We start from the raw sequence: 17,694 nt of genomic DNA, 5'->3' as shown, positions 1-17,694 counted from the left end.
GATGCTGTAGGAATATTGGGTACTCTTTTAAATTAAGGGGGAAAACCCTAAACGTGATTTTTGACGCAAATGTTCTTACTTTTTACTTGAATAAAATATCAACTAAGAAATATTCTATTACTTTTATTTAAATAAGTAAGATCGTAAGAGTAAAGATAATTTTCAGCTGTAATTTGCTTGGACGGATCAAGGGAAACTGTGGTAAAACCTTTTATAATAGCAACATAACAAAATACAAAATTAATTAACTTATTTGTTTTTAATATATATATATATATGTGTGTGTGTGTGTGTGTGTGTGTGTAGCTTTTAAACTTTAATCCACGATCACAAATACCGGGAAATTCAACAACATAGTTATCAGGTTTATTTTATATGGATTTATTCGGGTTAGATTTTTGTTTACAATGCGATTTATTTTAATTATTTGTTTATTTTTTAATTAATGATATCTTTTATATGGTAAAACCACTAAAATTTCAATTTCCTACACAAACCGTTATTTAAAAATTTACGACAACATAGAAACAGTCAATAAATTTTTGTAACGTTTTACGTTAGTGACTTTTATTTTATTATAGGGAAATATTTTTTAATACCGTTGGTATACCTGGTAACAACAGGTAACAGGTATCTCCCCTTCCATAATAAAATATAGAGACACACCTGGAGTTTTAGTATGTTGTATGTAGTGTGTGTGTGTGCTTCCGTCGGACGGTTAGAATAACAGCTGTGTTGCTTATGAGTTGTTTTCTAAGTGCTGTCATATGCAATGGCTGTTTATTTAATTGAAATTAAATAATTTTAGTTAGTGTTGTGTGTGCTTAACGCGTACTTTTGGTGAGAGGTGTTAATGTTTTGCTTAAAACATTTTTTAATATTTTTATTTATTTTTTAGCGCTTTAAAAAAAAATTAGATGTTTTATAGCGAGTCTTTTGCGAAGGGTATATTTTTCGATGCTAATACGAAAAGTAAATCGTATTTTGAAAACTAATAGATAATTATTCTTTAAAGAATATATGTTAATCTATATGATGTTAATTTTTGCAAAAATTTAAGTTTGTTTTGAACTAAACCAAAATTATATATTTTTGATCATTCCTTTAAGAGTTTGAATGAAATTTTTTTGAAAAAAGGAATCTTTTCCCCTTATTTTTGTGGTAGTTAGTGATTGCGCGCGAATGTTTATTTTAAATTTTACGTTTTAATTTTAAGATATATTAATATAAATGAAAGATTAATTTTTCTGGTTTACTTTTTAAATTCTAATAAAACGTTTCGATAGAGCAGGTTAAACCTATCTAGTACTTAAATCGTGCGCGTTAAATATATAGAAATGTTAAATATATAGAAATACTTCTCTTTATTTATCACAGATATTTATTTTAATTTATAAAGAAAAATATATTACAATAACATACACGGTTAACGTTTTCGACTTTTTTAACAGTCTTGATTCCATTTTAAACAGTTTTGCAAAATATTATAATAAATGCATTTGTGTGTGGGCGTCACGAAATTTGTGTGGATGTTTGCTGGATTTGTGTGGAGAATCTTGTTATTCTAATGTTATTTGAAATTTCGTCTGTTCTACACGATTGTCTTATTTGAAATTTGTGTACGACGCAATTTATCGAATAATATTATTAAAGAAAGGAAATTAAATGGTATTTTTCCAGTAATTGGGTGCCACCCGTATTTTCGTATGATTTATTTTAGGTTAAGTTCTTTTTTATTTATTATTTAATCACTGTAAAATATTACTTTGCTGTTCTGAAGTTGAAATGCGACTTTTTTTATTTTTTCAAAACAAAATTGCTTTAAAATTTTTAATTCTTAAATATCATAATTCTATTATTGGACTAAGTTGCGTTTGCATTTTGTTAATATATTATGGATTATTCCCATTTTTTTTCTTTTTTCAATTATATAAATTCCCATTTTTTATATTTAGATGCGGTTGGATTCTATTCCCCGAACCTACGTTAATCGTTCCGTACAATTAACCCTCATTTATATGAATTAATACTGCCGTATTTTTGTCTTATATCGAAAAAATGAAAATGTTTTTACTTATAGTTTCAAACCCTGTATTTCTTATTCTACTACCAGTTTTAAGCAAATTAGTCGCCTTGCTTCAGCTTCAGGCAATTTTTAATCTCTGAAAACCGGTGAAGAATAATAAAAATGGATTTATTAATAGAAGTAAATAATAATTTTTATTGCTTTAATTTATTACTTACAAATCTAGTGATATTACTGCTATTCCCCCCCCCCCCCATAAATTTCATAGAAATACCAATTCATGGAAAAATGTTGATTAAAAAAAATACCCCTATTTATGGGAACAATATCATTACCTAAATAAATATATTAATAAAAATATGTAAACTTTCTCCTATAAAAAATAAAATATATTCATTATTTGTTGCAAAATGTTTTACACTGATTAATTTAAGAGGTATTTTAAACTATAATTTAAGGTTTGGTTTTATAAAATTTTTTGTTCGATGTTGACTGAATCCTTATTTTCAATAATGATGATGTAGCACTTTTCTTTAAAAAAAAAATGAATATAATTTAATAATTAAGTTTTTTTTTAATAGTTACTGCTGTTAAGGAAAGTTTAGGTATCATTAAGGTTATGTACTCTATACAAATTTCTGGGATTGATGCATTACCTTTAATTATCTTTTTTTTAATTTACGTTACTGAATAGTTTTGAGAATTCGTATATTGCAGCTCTTATAATTTATAAGTAGTAAAATTCTACCCGGATTCAAAATTTGAACTATTTAGAACACGAAATACATTTTTTTCTCGGAAGTTATTAATTACAGTTTGAGGTTTTAAAACTAATACATATTTAGGATGTACATACATACAGCAAATTAAATTTATTTGTGCGGGATCAGTCTTTTCCACAAATTAATTAATGAAAAAAATATTCTTAATTTTTTACAAATATATAATAGGCCTAGTTGGAATTAACAAAAAAACGTGCTGGCGTTTTGAATATATCGGTTGTAAATCCGGTTATTATTTGATTGTAGTCGATCCTTTCAATTTATTAATAAACTATTCGGCTGGATTTATACATTACCATTTTAGTTTTATGTGAATGGATTGTATGCTTGCGTATATTCGCCTTTTAATTTTTTGGGTGTAGTCTCTAAGAAAACGGATTATATAGACGTTGCGCTTAGATAATATTAAATTTTAATTTTGGAAAGTTAATTTTAATTTAATTTTAAAATTACTGCCGAGCTTTTAAAACGGTACTGTGTAATTGAATGAAGTATAACCGCTACCTTGGGAGTGGAATTAACTGTACGATTAACCTGTTATTTTGTACTTTCATTTCACAGTATGACAGTTACTCTTTTATTATTATTATTTTATTTTTTAATATAGTAAACCAGTAATTTTTAATTCCTTTTTTCATCTATAACCACAAAAGTAGTTTTTATAAAATAAGTAGTATATTTTTAAATATATTATCGTTAACATCATCAAATAGTAGTCCAATTTTCGTATGTTTTTAAAGGCGTTTATTTAAGTTTCGATTTTGCTTAAAAGGTAGAAATACTCGTAGATTATAATAATAAACAACTCATACTCTATAACATGAAAACTTTTATTTTTGGATCGTATTATTAATTATAAACTCATCGATCTAATACTTTCTTAAATTTCTTAGTTTTTGTTATAATAAAATACTTATTACTGATATTGTACATTTATATTTCGCGGCGTGAAATTTAAAGGTTGGCAGCCGCTTCAGTAAAAGTATATATTTCACCGACCTGTAAAAGAATCATAGAGTTGTGAATTATTCTATAGTTAAAAATGTTTTGTAACGAGTGGGCTCACAGGTATATGATTTCCTTAAAAGATAGAGTTTCAGGTACAACCCCTGTTGTATCTACTACTATTCTGTGTTTAGCTACGTGCTACAGTATATATAGGTACCGGCTTGAGAGTTGGCGTAGCGACGAGTATACGTTTACTACCTTGCTGCGTACATCGTTTGCGGTACTGGAAAAACTAAAAACATTAATATTTTCAGTCGAGAAATATTACTAATATATTCTACAGTCAATTTTTTATCAGTTCTTTTCAGTCTTTCCTTACCGATGTGTGTAGGTTGCTATAATATCGATTTTTCACTTCTTATTACTGTATTATTAATTCGTATGGACTGTACGATTCAGTATTTTTATAAATCGATAATATTCCGTTAATATTTTTTTTGTATATTATATATTTCATCGATGTTGTAAGTAAAAAAGAATTCTATAATTGAGTATATAAAAATTACTTATAGATAATCTGATGTTTCATTATCGTACGTAGATACGGTAAAAGTATTTCTATTCATAAATACTTACACCTTTCAGGTTATATTATACAGTTGTATTCTTCTGTGCGAAAACATTCATAGTTGTTAAATATAGACAGGGTTAAGATTGATTTAATATGTTACTGTAAGCTAACGATTCTATATAAGATGTATCGTGAAAACGTACGTTTTTATTGACAGCACAAAACTTCAATTTCTTTTGTTCTATGATGTCTTAATAGTAAAACTTATCCATTTTTTTTTTACATATCTGGAATTAAAGTCATATTTTTTTCGAAAATAAGGTCTACGATACAGTCTGTTTATTTTAGGAGCTGTTTTACGTTTTAAAATTAGAAAAAAAATTTCAATATTTTTGATTTATCCCGATACATTAAATTTTAGTTGATGGGACTCTTTAATTTTATTACGTAATTGGTTTTATTACATTTTTATTAATTTTAGGAATCATGAAATCTGGTAAAATGTTTTTGAAATCCACATCAATTAAGTCCTCTTTGTCATACCCAGCATTCGTTACTTTATTTTTAGGCCGCATACTGGAAGCTTTTAATATAAAGAAATCGCAAGTTAGACGGGATCCTTTTCTATGGTAAACCAGACCTTTTTGGAGGGGGGATTTTAAAAAAAAAATCGTTTTAGAGTGGTATTTGAACCCAGAACTTAGAATTGATAATTACTGCAATAGTATTCCCACAATATATTTAATATAGTCTACTATATATATATAATTATGAACATCCTTGTTTTATTATCATCAGTAAAACTTACTTTAAATAGTAAACTTTAACGAGTAGGAATGTAGGGACTCCATCACCCGGTGTTTTTGACACTGCCCTCAGCCGATAGGGAATGAGGGGTCTCCCCTTACTAAGTACCTATGGCCTCGTGTAAGGGCGGATAAGCTGGTACTGTCAAAGAACTTATTGCCCTCGGGATGTGAAATTACCCCATATGTCAGAAGATCAAATAGTCGGTCGACGGCACTAGAATGCAGAAGGCCACAGGAAACCACTATATAAAAGATCCAAATAGATATCCTCATGAAATCACATGGCATTCCAGTAATATCGTAAATTAATCGGCGATCGATAGCGGTTATAACATAAGAAGAAGAAAAAGAAAGAGTAGATTTAAGAAAGGTATTCTTATCTTTTTTTAAATTGTTTTCATAATTTTTAAAAAAAGAAAAACACATTTTCGGGTGTATCTGAACCATCAGTTCTATTCTTATATAGATCATTTTTTAAAAACGGTGTGTGTGTGAAATAAATTAAAATTTGTAATATATATAGTAGTTGAATTATTTTACCATTTTGTCTTCCACGTAATTGGAAGATATTTTATGAAACGTACAATTTTTAAAACTTAATATTGTAGAAGGAAGAAACTGATGATACAGATACATACAAAAACGCGTTGTTCTTAAGGAAATAACGAATAACCTTTAAAAAGGTAAGAATAAAATTTACGCAGACGAAAATATTTTAGCTATGTTGGTACGGAATAAGGGAATCCTTTTTGATACTTGTCTGTTTCACTAAAAATATATCATCCGTTCATTGCACTGTAAAGGTATATTTCACAAAGATTTAAGTTAAAAACCGGAATTTTATGATGCTAAAGAATTTTAATTTAAATGATTCAAATTTTTTTGTTTATATAATAAATTTGTATTTTCTATAAGATTATCGGTAAATAAATTTGAAATGTCATACGCCGAAATATTTATTAGAAACGCTTAAAAAATTTTAATACTGGTTCGGTTTGTTGGGGTTCAGACATCGATATTTCATGTAGCTTGTAACTGTCACATCCATCTTGCAATATAACATCGTCTTTTTTCTTCTTGTCCTTGTTATATATATAACATTTACTGCCACTTCTATTACTTAAAATGTTATTCTGAAAGTTAAAACTTGTCACTAAAATCATAACTTACACTTTATAAAATAAAATAAAGTAGTTTTCTACCATTATAAAACTTTGGTTCTTTGCGTTATTCCTGAGAGTTTCAAGGTATTTAAAGAAAATACCTTGAAACTTTCAAAGTAAGGATTGTTGGAATTAAGCACAAAAATATTTTCTTCAAATTACTTAAAACAATTTATTATTTCAATTTGTCTTTTAATTCTTTGGATAAATAAGATTTAAATTTTTTATATGATTAAACCTTATTGTAAAAGGTCAGTCTTTTTCGTAACAAGTCTCAGATTTTTCAAAAACTAATGCAGATACGGTTCTGGAACCTATTGTATTCGATTTTTCAAATCAAAAATTCTGATCCCTAATTAACGTCCTAAATATTTCAGTACGACTTCATTTCAGCGGGGTAGCTGAAATCCGACCAAAATCTTTCACTAGCCGTAACTCGCAAACGAAGTATTTTAGGATATATGTTTTTTATGAACTTTTTCCATTATTTTCACGTGTAGAATAAGTTGTAAAAGTCCCGTTAGAACTTCGTGATACACTCTGTATACTCGTATTTCACATCTGAACGTCTTCCGTTTAAAATAGTAACAATAAAGATTTTATAAAATGTATTGCATATAAAGAAAAAATTACGTTAACGAAGATTAATATTTTTAATTTATTATTCTTGCCTCAAAGTTTGGTTGTCGCAGTAATCGTTCGCAATTTGTTAATCGACAAAGTAGTATTTTGATATCTAAGCGATAAAAGTAGACTCTTCATTTAGTCTTTTTTAACCGTTTTCAATTTTTTTTTATATTAATATTAATAAACCGTTGAACTTACGAAAAAGATTAAAATTAAATATTAATCGTGTTGTTAACGATAAATTTATCTTTATTATTTTTTTTTTAAATAATGTAAATTATCTCCTGAATTTTCTTTTCCGCGTGAAATACTTAATTCATCAAAATTAAACTTAATATTTTAATGTAAAATATTAAAAATGTTGTTTGTTTAAAATGCTTTAAATATTGTGTTCGGTTAAATAGGTTCTGGATAATCAAAGTTTGTTTTTTCTCCAGCCTGCTAAGTTTCCTAACACGTGATTATAGTATATTATTTTTAATGTTGTAGGTAGTGGCGTTGTCATATTATATAATGCTTTATATATATATAGGATGACGTCATCCAGCAGGGTGGAAATGGAATGCAGCTCCCTACTAAAATAATGTGGAGGGCGGGGAGCCATGCAGTTACCTTTACTGTATCGTTGTGAAGTATTGCGTGAATACGCCCCGGTTGCCTATTCGCTGTTCTAACGTTGTGGCTGTAGTATATTATTTATTTTTTTATACTTTACAGCATTGTCCGATGATTGGTCATATTTATTTATGTACTCGATTAAATTAAAGGATGCAGTTTGTTTTGTTGATCTAAAAATAAGGACTACATAATCCATTAATGATTGTTTTTTTGTTGTATTATTAAAGTAAAGAATGTTAAAACATTCTCTCTCTCTTTTTTTGTTACATATACGTGTGTTTTTTCCTTCCTGTACACCTAATTTATTTAAATGAATAATATAATAATTAATATTTTATCATCCTTCATTAATTAAAAAAACCTGAAAAATGTTTTGCTATCATGTGTATGACGACCGTAGGTTAGAGTAAAAATTTTCTAATTTGATCTGTTTGCTTTAAAATATTTCTCCCGGAATTTATTCCATTAAAAATTATTTTTAATCGATTATATCCGAAGATGATTCAAGAAATATTAACTTTTTCTCATATGATATAGGATTTTGATTGCCCCTCAGGGATTGGGATTAAGTCCATTTCGGTTCACCTTTCTTTAAAGGACAGTAAACTGTATCTTATTTTGTTAATATTTCATTAATAGACTATCCCTGAAGTGTTTTTTCCGTGAGAAATATTTGAAAGTACTTCTGGAAAATGTCCACTCAGTTTCAGTTCTTCAACATTAACTGATATTATTACCGATCAAAATTATTATACCAATTTCTTTTTATTGATTGATTTAGAAGAAAAAAAGGAATCAGAAAAAAATTAAAATTGGGTTTAAAAATATATATATATATATATATATATATATATATATATAGGCCTGATGGTTCTATTTCTTAAAATTCTGTATTATTTTCCAACTGATAATTTTAGCAGTAATAGTTTCCTAGCAATGATAGTTATAAATTGATTCAGCTGGAATATTGTAGAAAGTAGTAGTTTTCTGAGCAGAAGTGACCTGTTATTTTTCTACTATCCAAACTTTCATACGCCTAGTCTGGTAACCGACGTAGTTCTATCATAATTTTATTATGTGTAGGTAATTCCATTTGTATATTTTGGTTTATCTAATTTATCTGTTTCTGACTTTAAAGTTTTATATTTCATTAGCGGTTAAAATTCGAGTTAAATATGGGTCGTGGCTTCTATTTCTCATTGCGTGTTAGATGTTGCCTCTTGGCAAGTTACTTTTTCTAATAGGGGTAGATTATTTTGGAATAGTATTAATACAGATAGAAAAGCGATTCATTGTTGCGAATATACTAATCTTGTTTTATGTACTGATTAATGGTTGGTATACCTCGCTGTTGGAAATACAGTTGTAAATTAAAAATGTAAGCCAATATAAATTTATAACATAATTTTTGTAACTAATATTAAAATTAATTTTATTTAATTATAGCATTAGTTTTATTTTACTCGTAATATAACGTCTTAATGTCGTTATTTGTTTTTTTATTCGTTATCACGATTTGATTTTCGTACGTCATCTGTAAGTTTCATTCTTAACAGAATAGAAATAGGTGTTATTCAAATTTCTACAAACTGAATTTCCAAGTGACTTAAAAGAATTATAGTTATGTAAATATTGTGTTTTTTCGTATAAAAAAAATTTTAGGTGTAATAAACTGATTCTCTGTACTCCTTAAAAAGTTTGAAAAAGATCACTTGATAAGCAAGTCATAGATTGTCCTTAAAATGAACAAATTTAGCGGTGAAATAGTTTGAGATTTTTCAGCGGGTTACTAATAAATAAGAGGGGTTTTAAAACGATAAATTCTTAAATTAAAAATATTCTTTTGTTTCGAAAATTTCAGTTTTGATAGGTCATCGAAAAAGGTTCAGCGATTTAAAAAAAAATCGAATCTCAGAAACTACTAAAGATATTCAAACGAGTATTTTTTAAAAAAATTCACCGGCTCAAAAAGCTTTTTTATACACCTTAGTATGTTTCAATGTGAGCTCCGTTGGTCGCTCTGCAAACATCCAGCCGGGAATCGATTTGTGCCAAAGTCCGCTGGATCATCGCAGGCGTAACTGTGGCAATATCAGCGGAGATCTGTTGTCTTAAATGTTGTATATCCCTGATTTTTTCTCTGTAGTCAAAGTAGTCAAAGTTTTTAACGTATCCCCATATCAAATCTGGGCTTCTCGGAGGCCAAAGCACAGGACCGCCACTACCGATCCAACGATTAGGGAATCTTTCACTGAGAGCGCGTCGAACGTCTAGACTAAAGTGTGGGGGCGCACCACCTTGTTGAAGTATTACAGCAACATTACTTTCTTGTTCAGTGTGGTCTACTTGCGGGAAAACGCAAGTTTTGTAACATGTCTAAATAAACATCCCCTGTGATAGTAGGCTCATGAAAAATAACGGGTCAATCACACGATCGAACATCAAACCGCACCACGCATTTATTTTTTGGGAATTTCTGACGTACTCAATAGTTTCATCGGGTTGCTGAGATCTCCATATCCTACAATTATGCCGGTCGACACAACCATTGACATGGAAAGTCGCTTCATCCGTACACATAACACGTTTTAAAAATGTTTCGTCCTCGTCAATGCAATTAAAAATTTACTTGCGAATTCAACACGTTTAGGACGATCCGTGGGTTTAACTTGACGTTGAAGTTGAATTTTGTAAGCGTGAATGCGTAAACGCTTATGAAAAAACATTTTGAATAGTTGTCTTTGGAATTCCTAACTATCAACTTCGCCAAGAAATTGATTTTTAGGTCTTCTTAAGCTTATTGAGCGTATAAGCTTTGGCTTATACGCTCAATTACGTGGCTTGTAATGAAATTTTTTGGTCCAAAAAATGGGCAATATTTGTATTATTTTTAATATAAGTCGATTTCTCAATGAAAATTCAACGTATATTGTTGTTTTGTCATTTAATATTATGGAGTTCTTATAGAACCAACTGCGATATTGTGGGGTTCTTATATAAAGAAGATTCGATTATGTGAAAATTATGTAAAAGGTAATAAGGTAAAAGTAATAATCACGAAGTGAATGTAAGCTTAATTATTTCTATGTTGTGAGGAATTTTTAGTGGTTATTTTATCCAACCATTTCTCATAAAGAAAACCCGTTCGGGTTATTGAGAAGTTCACATCAACAGGTTAAGGTTACACAAACTTTTAATAAATGAATTAGATATTTTCAATAATTTATATATTTTTAAGTTATGAATTGATTTTTGTAATATAGTTCTTTTGCATACGAATAGTTTTTATTTTATTATATTAATTTATTTATATTTATTCTGTCGTGCCTCCTTACACAAATGATCATTAAAAAGTACTTAAGTATACTGTGGTATTCTCAGTTCATATTTTGTTTTATCTACCTACGTTCGTTTGTGAAAGCCATAGAAGGAGTCGTGTATAACTATTGTTATTCTGTTTACGATAAAGTTCATTGATCTCAAAATTTTCATATTTTTTAATTAAAAATTATTTCTCTCAAAAAAATATATTATATTTTTTATTCTTCGTTCTCGGTATTATTAAGTATAATAATTTTTTATTTCAGTTTTTATTTTTTATATAAATTTCAGTACTTGCTGAAATGGAAATGATAACAGTTGTATCAGAAGTTAACTTGTCCTGAAGAAAACTCAACTGTTTAATTTAATATCTTTATAAGTTTGGTATGTTGTGTGATATCATAACGTTTGCAGCATATCCTGGTAAAGATCGTTGATATCTTTCAGTATTATTTCCCCGAATAAACCAAATACATTTAAGATTTTTTTTTATATTTCCCTGTAACTTATAGATGTCTGAAATAACAATGCTGGTAACATTGTATTACATGGAAGTTTTTCCTGTAGGTTGCGAAGCCAAAAACATTATGATCAGGGGGTATGTATTCAACCAATAAACTACGTACAATTCATAATATGTAGTTTTGCGGGTATAGGACTCCAGCTCTATTTAGTCTGCATGCTTCTACAAAAAAAAAAAAAAAAAAAAAACTACTTTCAACTGTTCAAAAAGCTGTTATATTTTTTGTCCTGAACGGGGACAAAAAAGTTTTTTGACCCCTAACGGGGTCCTGATAACCCCGTTTCATAAATCGTTTAGTTTTCGCTTTCATCTTTTTTTCGTAATAAATATTTAATTTGATCCTTTCAGTAGAAAGCGTTGATTTTTTTGTCTCCAGTCAGTTGACTAGTTTAATTCTACTTTCCATTTCTTTCTGTTCCGTACTAATATTTTAATCTTAACATCCCTCAGTGGTCTGCTCTGTAATTCAAATATTTGTCTTCGTGTTGGTTTTTAAATTCTGCATATTAACTAAATCTGGATGCCTTAATACAATGGCTCACCCGTTTTTTGTTACAATAATTGTTTGTCACCCTACCTTTCATTCAACGTATAAGAATGTTTACGTTTTTTTTATAACGTTACAGGTGACTATTTAAAAAAATAGTAGAAAAATTTGAAATTTTTTTATTTGTATGAGTAATATACAAAAAAATATATATATATTAATTAATTATATCTAAATCCAACTTTAAAGTTTTCACATAAATTAAAAAAAAAAATCTGATGTGGGCACCACATGACTTCCTTGTACGCCTATTAAATTACATACATCTTTTTAAAATGAAAAGTACATTAAAATTTATCTCATTAATAATTTCTGACATTTTCTCATTTTTTTATTCCTATTATTGAATTATTATTAATTGTAATTTTTTTTACAATCAGGTTAATAATTATTAATAAATCAATATATTTAAATTAAAAAAAAAAGTTAAAACAAGTTGAAGTCGGATTCAAACCGATCTGTCTTCCCCTTGTAAGGTCCAAATGTTTCATTAATTAAAATTTATTTGGTTATAATTCTGGAACCGATGGAAATAGGTACCACTTTTGATATATCGTTGAAAAGCTCTCAACGAGGGCTTATTACCGCAGTTAAGAAAAAGCCAAAATCCATATGTTTTTGATTTTGGGTTTTTTTTTGGGCATTTGTGGTCCAGTCGATTGCAATCAAAACAGTCTAGTTTAGTTTGTACAACTAAATGTTACAACAGTCCTAAATCCAAAATTTCAACGTCCTACGACTAATTATTTTTGAGTTATGCGAGATACATACGTACGTACGAATGTCACGCCGGAACTAGTCAAAACGGATATTTCCGTTGAAATCTAAAAACCAACATTTTTCGCGATCACAATTCTTCCTTTACTTCGTACAGGAAAGTAAAAACTGGATACCAAATCAGATATTTAAAAAGTTGTATCATTCAATTTATTCAGCTTCATTGATCTGTAAAGATTTCATTTTGAAAAAATAAAAAATAAAACGTTTCCACTAACAAAAATACACGTACATCGTATTTTTTTAAGGTTAATTAATTGCTCTTGCCATATTTTTGGTGTTGCGAATAATTGATATAACGAAATTTTGTTTATTTGGATTTGAAAGTGGTATAATAAATTACTGCTTATTTATTGTGCGCAAATTAAAACTACGGAACAACGAGAATTGTATTTTAATAACTAAGACATTATTTCTGATTAATCGTTTATCTTAAAGTTTAGTTTTTAACCGAATTCAAGAACAGGAGGAGGTTCGCAATTCGACTGTATTTTTTTTAATGTATGCTACGCAATATCTCTGACGTGAGTAGACCGATTTTGATAAGTTTTTTTAATCGAAAGAGTATACTTTCCTAATGATTCCATATAAACTTTAACCCAATCCGATGATAATCTTAGGAAAAATACCAAAATACTGAACTCACAATGCCGATACCAATGCCGCACGGCTCGACACCCTTAGCCGCTGACCGCTCGCATCAGTACGTTGTTGCTCTCTGTTCCCTGTACGACTAGGATATTAATAACAGCTTTATATTATCGTTGTTTATTACCTGCGGAAATAATTATGGCATTTATTTTTCTATTTTTCCTTTCTTGGCAACTTTCCTTTAAACGTCGCTGTCTAATTTGAGCAGCGCGTTTAGTTGGCCTACCCGTATTTTAATTATATAACCATATATGTATGTAAACATATTGTAGTTATAATATGTATGCAGGTACTAGATACCACGAAAAATTGCGAAATAAAATAATTTAAAAAAGTAAAAAAAAAACCGACTTTAAAAAATAATAGTACTAAAAAGTTACAAATAATTATATTTTTATTTCTTAACTAAAATAAAAGTATTTACAACAAATAACTATTTTTGAAGTTGGTGCCGTCCAACACAAGTTAAAAAAAAACCTATGATATATATATAATGCAAATCCTACTACATACAATGCAAAATTGTTTTTATTTTTGTTTAACTTGTGTTTGCTGGCACCAACTTCAAAAATAGTTGTTTGTTGTAAATACTTTTACTTTAGTTAATAAGTAAAAATAGAATATTATTTGTAACTTTTTAGTACTATTATTTTTTGAAGTCTGTTTTTATTTTTATAAATTACTTTCTCAATTTTTTAAAATAAAAATTCGAAACGTCATTTGTTTGAGGAATATGTATTTTCGTTTAGATATTACATTGTGAACAGTAACAGAATAATTACAAAATAATAATAATATTATAATCTTGATTTGAAGTAAGTTTTATTTTAGTTTTGTTTAGTTAATTAGTTAGTTAATTCATCACCACATTTCTTAAGTTCATCGCCCCATTCTTTTTTGCAAAATTTTGATCAAAATATATTAAATATTTAATTTTATCAAAACAAAATAAACGTTAATGTATTTCTATATTCGGCAAAAATATTGGTAGATATTTTTCGTCAAGATTTTATAAGAAAACAAACTATAAGGTAAAAATCCTATTTTGCAAATATAACACGTTATGCAGATCGACTTAGGGCAATTTATAATTTCTGATGGAAAATAGCGAAGTGGATTTTTTACGTCACCTAAACCGAATCTAGAATACTGTTACTGATGATTGATTTTTTCCTATATTCAATGTTAACTTTACCGCACCATAGTTGTAAATTATTTAATGACAGAATTAATTTTTTTTATCCAGCAATGTAATACGATTAGATATAATTAGGGTGGAATGACGAGGTCTTGTCTTAATGCGTCTGTTAGCTTTCGATTTCCTTATGCAGCCACACTTTAATATCCAATTAAATTAATCGGTTTAATAAAGAAATTGTTAAAGATTCTTGTAAACCAGTCTTTCAGCAATAATTATTGTGTTTAAAAATTAAACCAGAGTCTTAGTGGAATTAATTTCAGAATAAACGCTTTAAATGTTTTTATTTTTCAATGTCAAAAAGGCTATTTATACAATACTTTTTTTTTAACCCGGTGAGAATCAGGTCGATTCTGGTCGGTCACTTTTTTACATTTTTTATTTTATTTTTGTATTTTTTACGTTGTAAGCTACGTGAAGAGTAATTTTATTTTATTTTTATCTTTGACATAAGCTAAATGAAGTAATTACAAATAGTTACATTACAATGCATTTCCTTCAATTATATTTATGTTTTTTTATGTTTTGACGGTTTAGAAGTTAATTTATCGTTAAAAATTTTACAATAAAAAATAATAGTTTGTAATTAGTTATTTTTAAACCGTATAGTTTTAACTTACAATGTATTGCTTTTATTTATATCTATTTTTTTTTAAATCTGGCTGATTCTGATGTCATTAAGGAAATTATTAATCTTTAGAAGGTTCTTAGCTGTGTCATTCTTTTTTCTCCCACTTTTTATGTATTATTCGTATAATTACGAATCAAGCTTCAGTATTAGAGGTAGATTGGTCTGTTTCCCTTTAACGTGTACACAGTATGACAAAAACGTTTGTGTCTACATAAATATTTATTGATAACATAATTTCTACAATTTTTTTTATCGTATTTGCCGTATTTTTATAAAGTTATAAATTTATTCTTGTTTGTGTTTTCTTGCGGTTTATATTATTAAATCGCTTTTATTAAGTTTTCAGAGCTTCATTTATACTTTTTCTGAATATTATTTTCGCCCTCAGTAATTCACCGGTTTGATGCATTTCTCCATTCCTGTCTATTGTGTACTGTTATTAAGATTTTCATATTCTACATTTTCTGTTGTTTTAAGTTTTTTAACCTTTATCCTTCTACCTTTTTTTTTTCATGTTTTACGTTTCTTTCAATTAATTGTATAAGACGCCCTGGGGTGTCGTAATATATATGACCTACCAACCTAGTTCATCTAGTGAGAATTTACTACAGACTTTTTTCTCCAATTCGTCTTAAAACCTTGTTCTATCGATCCACCTAATTTTCTCAACATTCTTCTATAATTCCACATTTTCTAAGCCTTCGTTTTTTAATTTTGGTTTTCCTATTTTTTCACGTTCTGCTAATTTAAAGTTAAATATCCCTTACCGTTATTTGTTAAAATTATTATTTTTTATTTCTATATGTATGTTTTAGTTTAGGAATTAATTTTTGTCAGTAGAATCTCCCTTGTGGTGTCACCCTGATTTTGATATCGTTTATTTTTCCATCGGTTTTAATTTTACCTTATAAATAAAAGGATTATTCTAATGCGGTTCACGTATTGTCACCTTAACATTAATTCAGATTGCTTTTTAGCTTTTTTTACAATTCATTACTTTTATTTTCCTGTTATTTTTTTAAAATAGAATTTCTTATCTACCGGCAATAGATTTCTCACTGTTCATTAATTTTTTCCAGTTTTTCTCTCCAATGTTTAAACGAACAGTATCATAAGCGAATTTTTATAAATTTATCTTTTCGCTTTTTATTGTTACATCGCTCTCGTATTTTTAATTTAAATGTTTTATTAATTTCTGAAATATTTACTTTTGAAAAATTTCGTAACCGATCATATATTTCTTTGAATTCTAACTAACTGTTCAGAATTTATAAGGGTTATTATTCATAAGGAAGTTTTAATAATTAATTAAACAAAAAAAAAATATTAAAAATCAAAACCAGGTTTATTATAAAATATAAAAAAACATGTCTTTACGAGTCGGTTATCAGATATTTACTTTCTAATTAATTTTAAAAGATGAGATTTATGAAGAAATTGTAGTTAACGTATTTTATTTTTTCCAATGATTATAAAGTTTAATAAATCGCTTTATATAAATGTAAAAATTGAGGTCGGATTATTTTACTCCTCAGTAACTTTAATAATAATTTACGCAGTTTCATTTTTTTTCTCATGTTTTTCTTCAAATAAATTTTTAATTTGAATATATCTACTCTACCCTCAAGAAATATTAGCAATTTACTATTTATTATGATACCATCAATAATCGTAGATTAAAATACAAATTATGATATTTTAATGTAATATTTTGCAATACTAATTATAAGAATTCAACTTTCTTATTGAAGATAAATTACGGTATAAAGCAGAAAAACCAAATAATTTTTTGTAATCATACATGCGCGAGTACGAACATACACCTGCTTAACAAAAACTACTCTACAAGTAATTATTATACTTGGCGCCTTATACCTTTGCCTATAAGTTTGAAACTTAATTCAAACTATCTTTATGCGAAGGTCGCCTTTTAAGTTTTTACAAACGGCCACTAGATAAAAAAATACTACCACTAGATAAAATTTGACTTTTTTATTGTTACAACAGCGGCAGTTCATAATTCGGCCGATTAGTTTGTTTACAGTGAGCGTTAAGCAAAAAACAAACAAAAAAAACAGTTTTATGAAAAAATGGAAATTTCACGTGAAGGCTTTATGGATGATTTTTCACGATTTTAGTAAGGGCGTAACTCAACAAAAATGCCTCGAATCGCTTCGTTCAACTTTTGGTAATGAATCGCCATCAGAAAAGACTATTTCCAATCGGTTTGCAGAATTTCGTCGTGGTCGTGCTTCCGTCAGCGATGAATTTCGTGAAGGTCGACCAAAATCGGTTCCAAAAAACATCGATGCTGTGTGCAACGTGGTCGAAGAGAATCGGCATACGACTTAGCGTGAGATAGAGATACCTTTAGGCATATCAATGAATGCAATACATTCGATTTAGCGTGAACATTTAGCTGCGAAAAAGACCTGTTCCCGATGGATTCTGCATAATTTGACCGAAGCTCAAAAACAGGCTCGTGTCAATCGGCGTAAGGAA

General features: G+C 28.2%; 1 protein-coding gene across 4 annotated transcripts in view; it reads left to right on the top strand.

Annotated features, from left to right (window-relative positions):
- The window catches only part of Wdr62 (WD repeat domain 62), a 315,495-nt gene that overhangs the window by 59,243 nt on the left and 238,558 nt on the right, over positions 1-17,694 (top strand). The window contains exon 1 of one of the 4 annotated variants that reach the window (XM_075363397.1): positions 704-840. The exons of the other annotated variants lie outside the window; for them this stretch is intronic. The gene's annotated coding sequence lies outside the window, so the exon portion shown is untranslated. Of the gene's footprint in view, positions 1-703; positions 841-17,694 lie in introns of those variants that run through there. 4 annotated transcript variants of the gene reach the window in all.

This window comes from Lycorma delicatula, chromosome 4, assembly GCF_047948215.1.
Source record: "Lycorma delicatula isolate Av1 chromosome 4, ASM4794821v1, whole genome shotgun sequence".
Taxonomy (NCBI): domain Eukaryota; kingdom Metazoa; phylum Arthropoda; class Insecta; order Hemiptera; family Fulgoridae; genus Lycorma; species Lycorma delicatula.
This window is presented reverse-complemented; position numbering and strand designations above follow the sequence as displayed.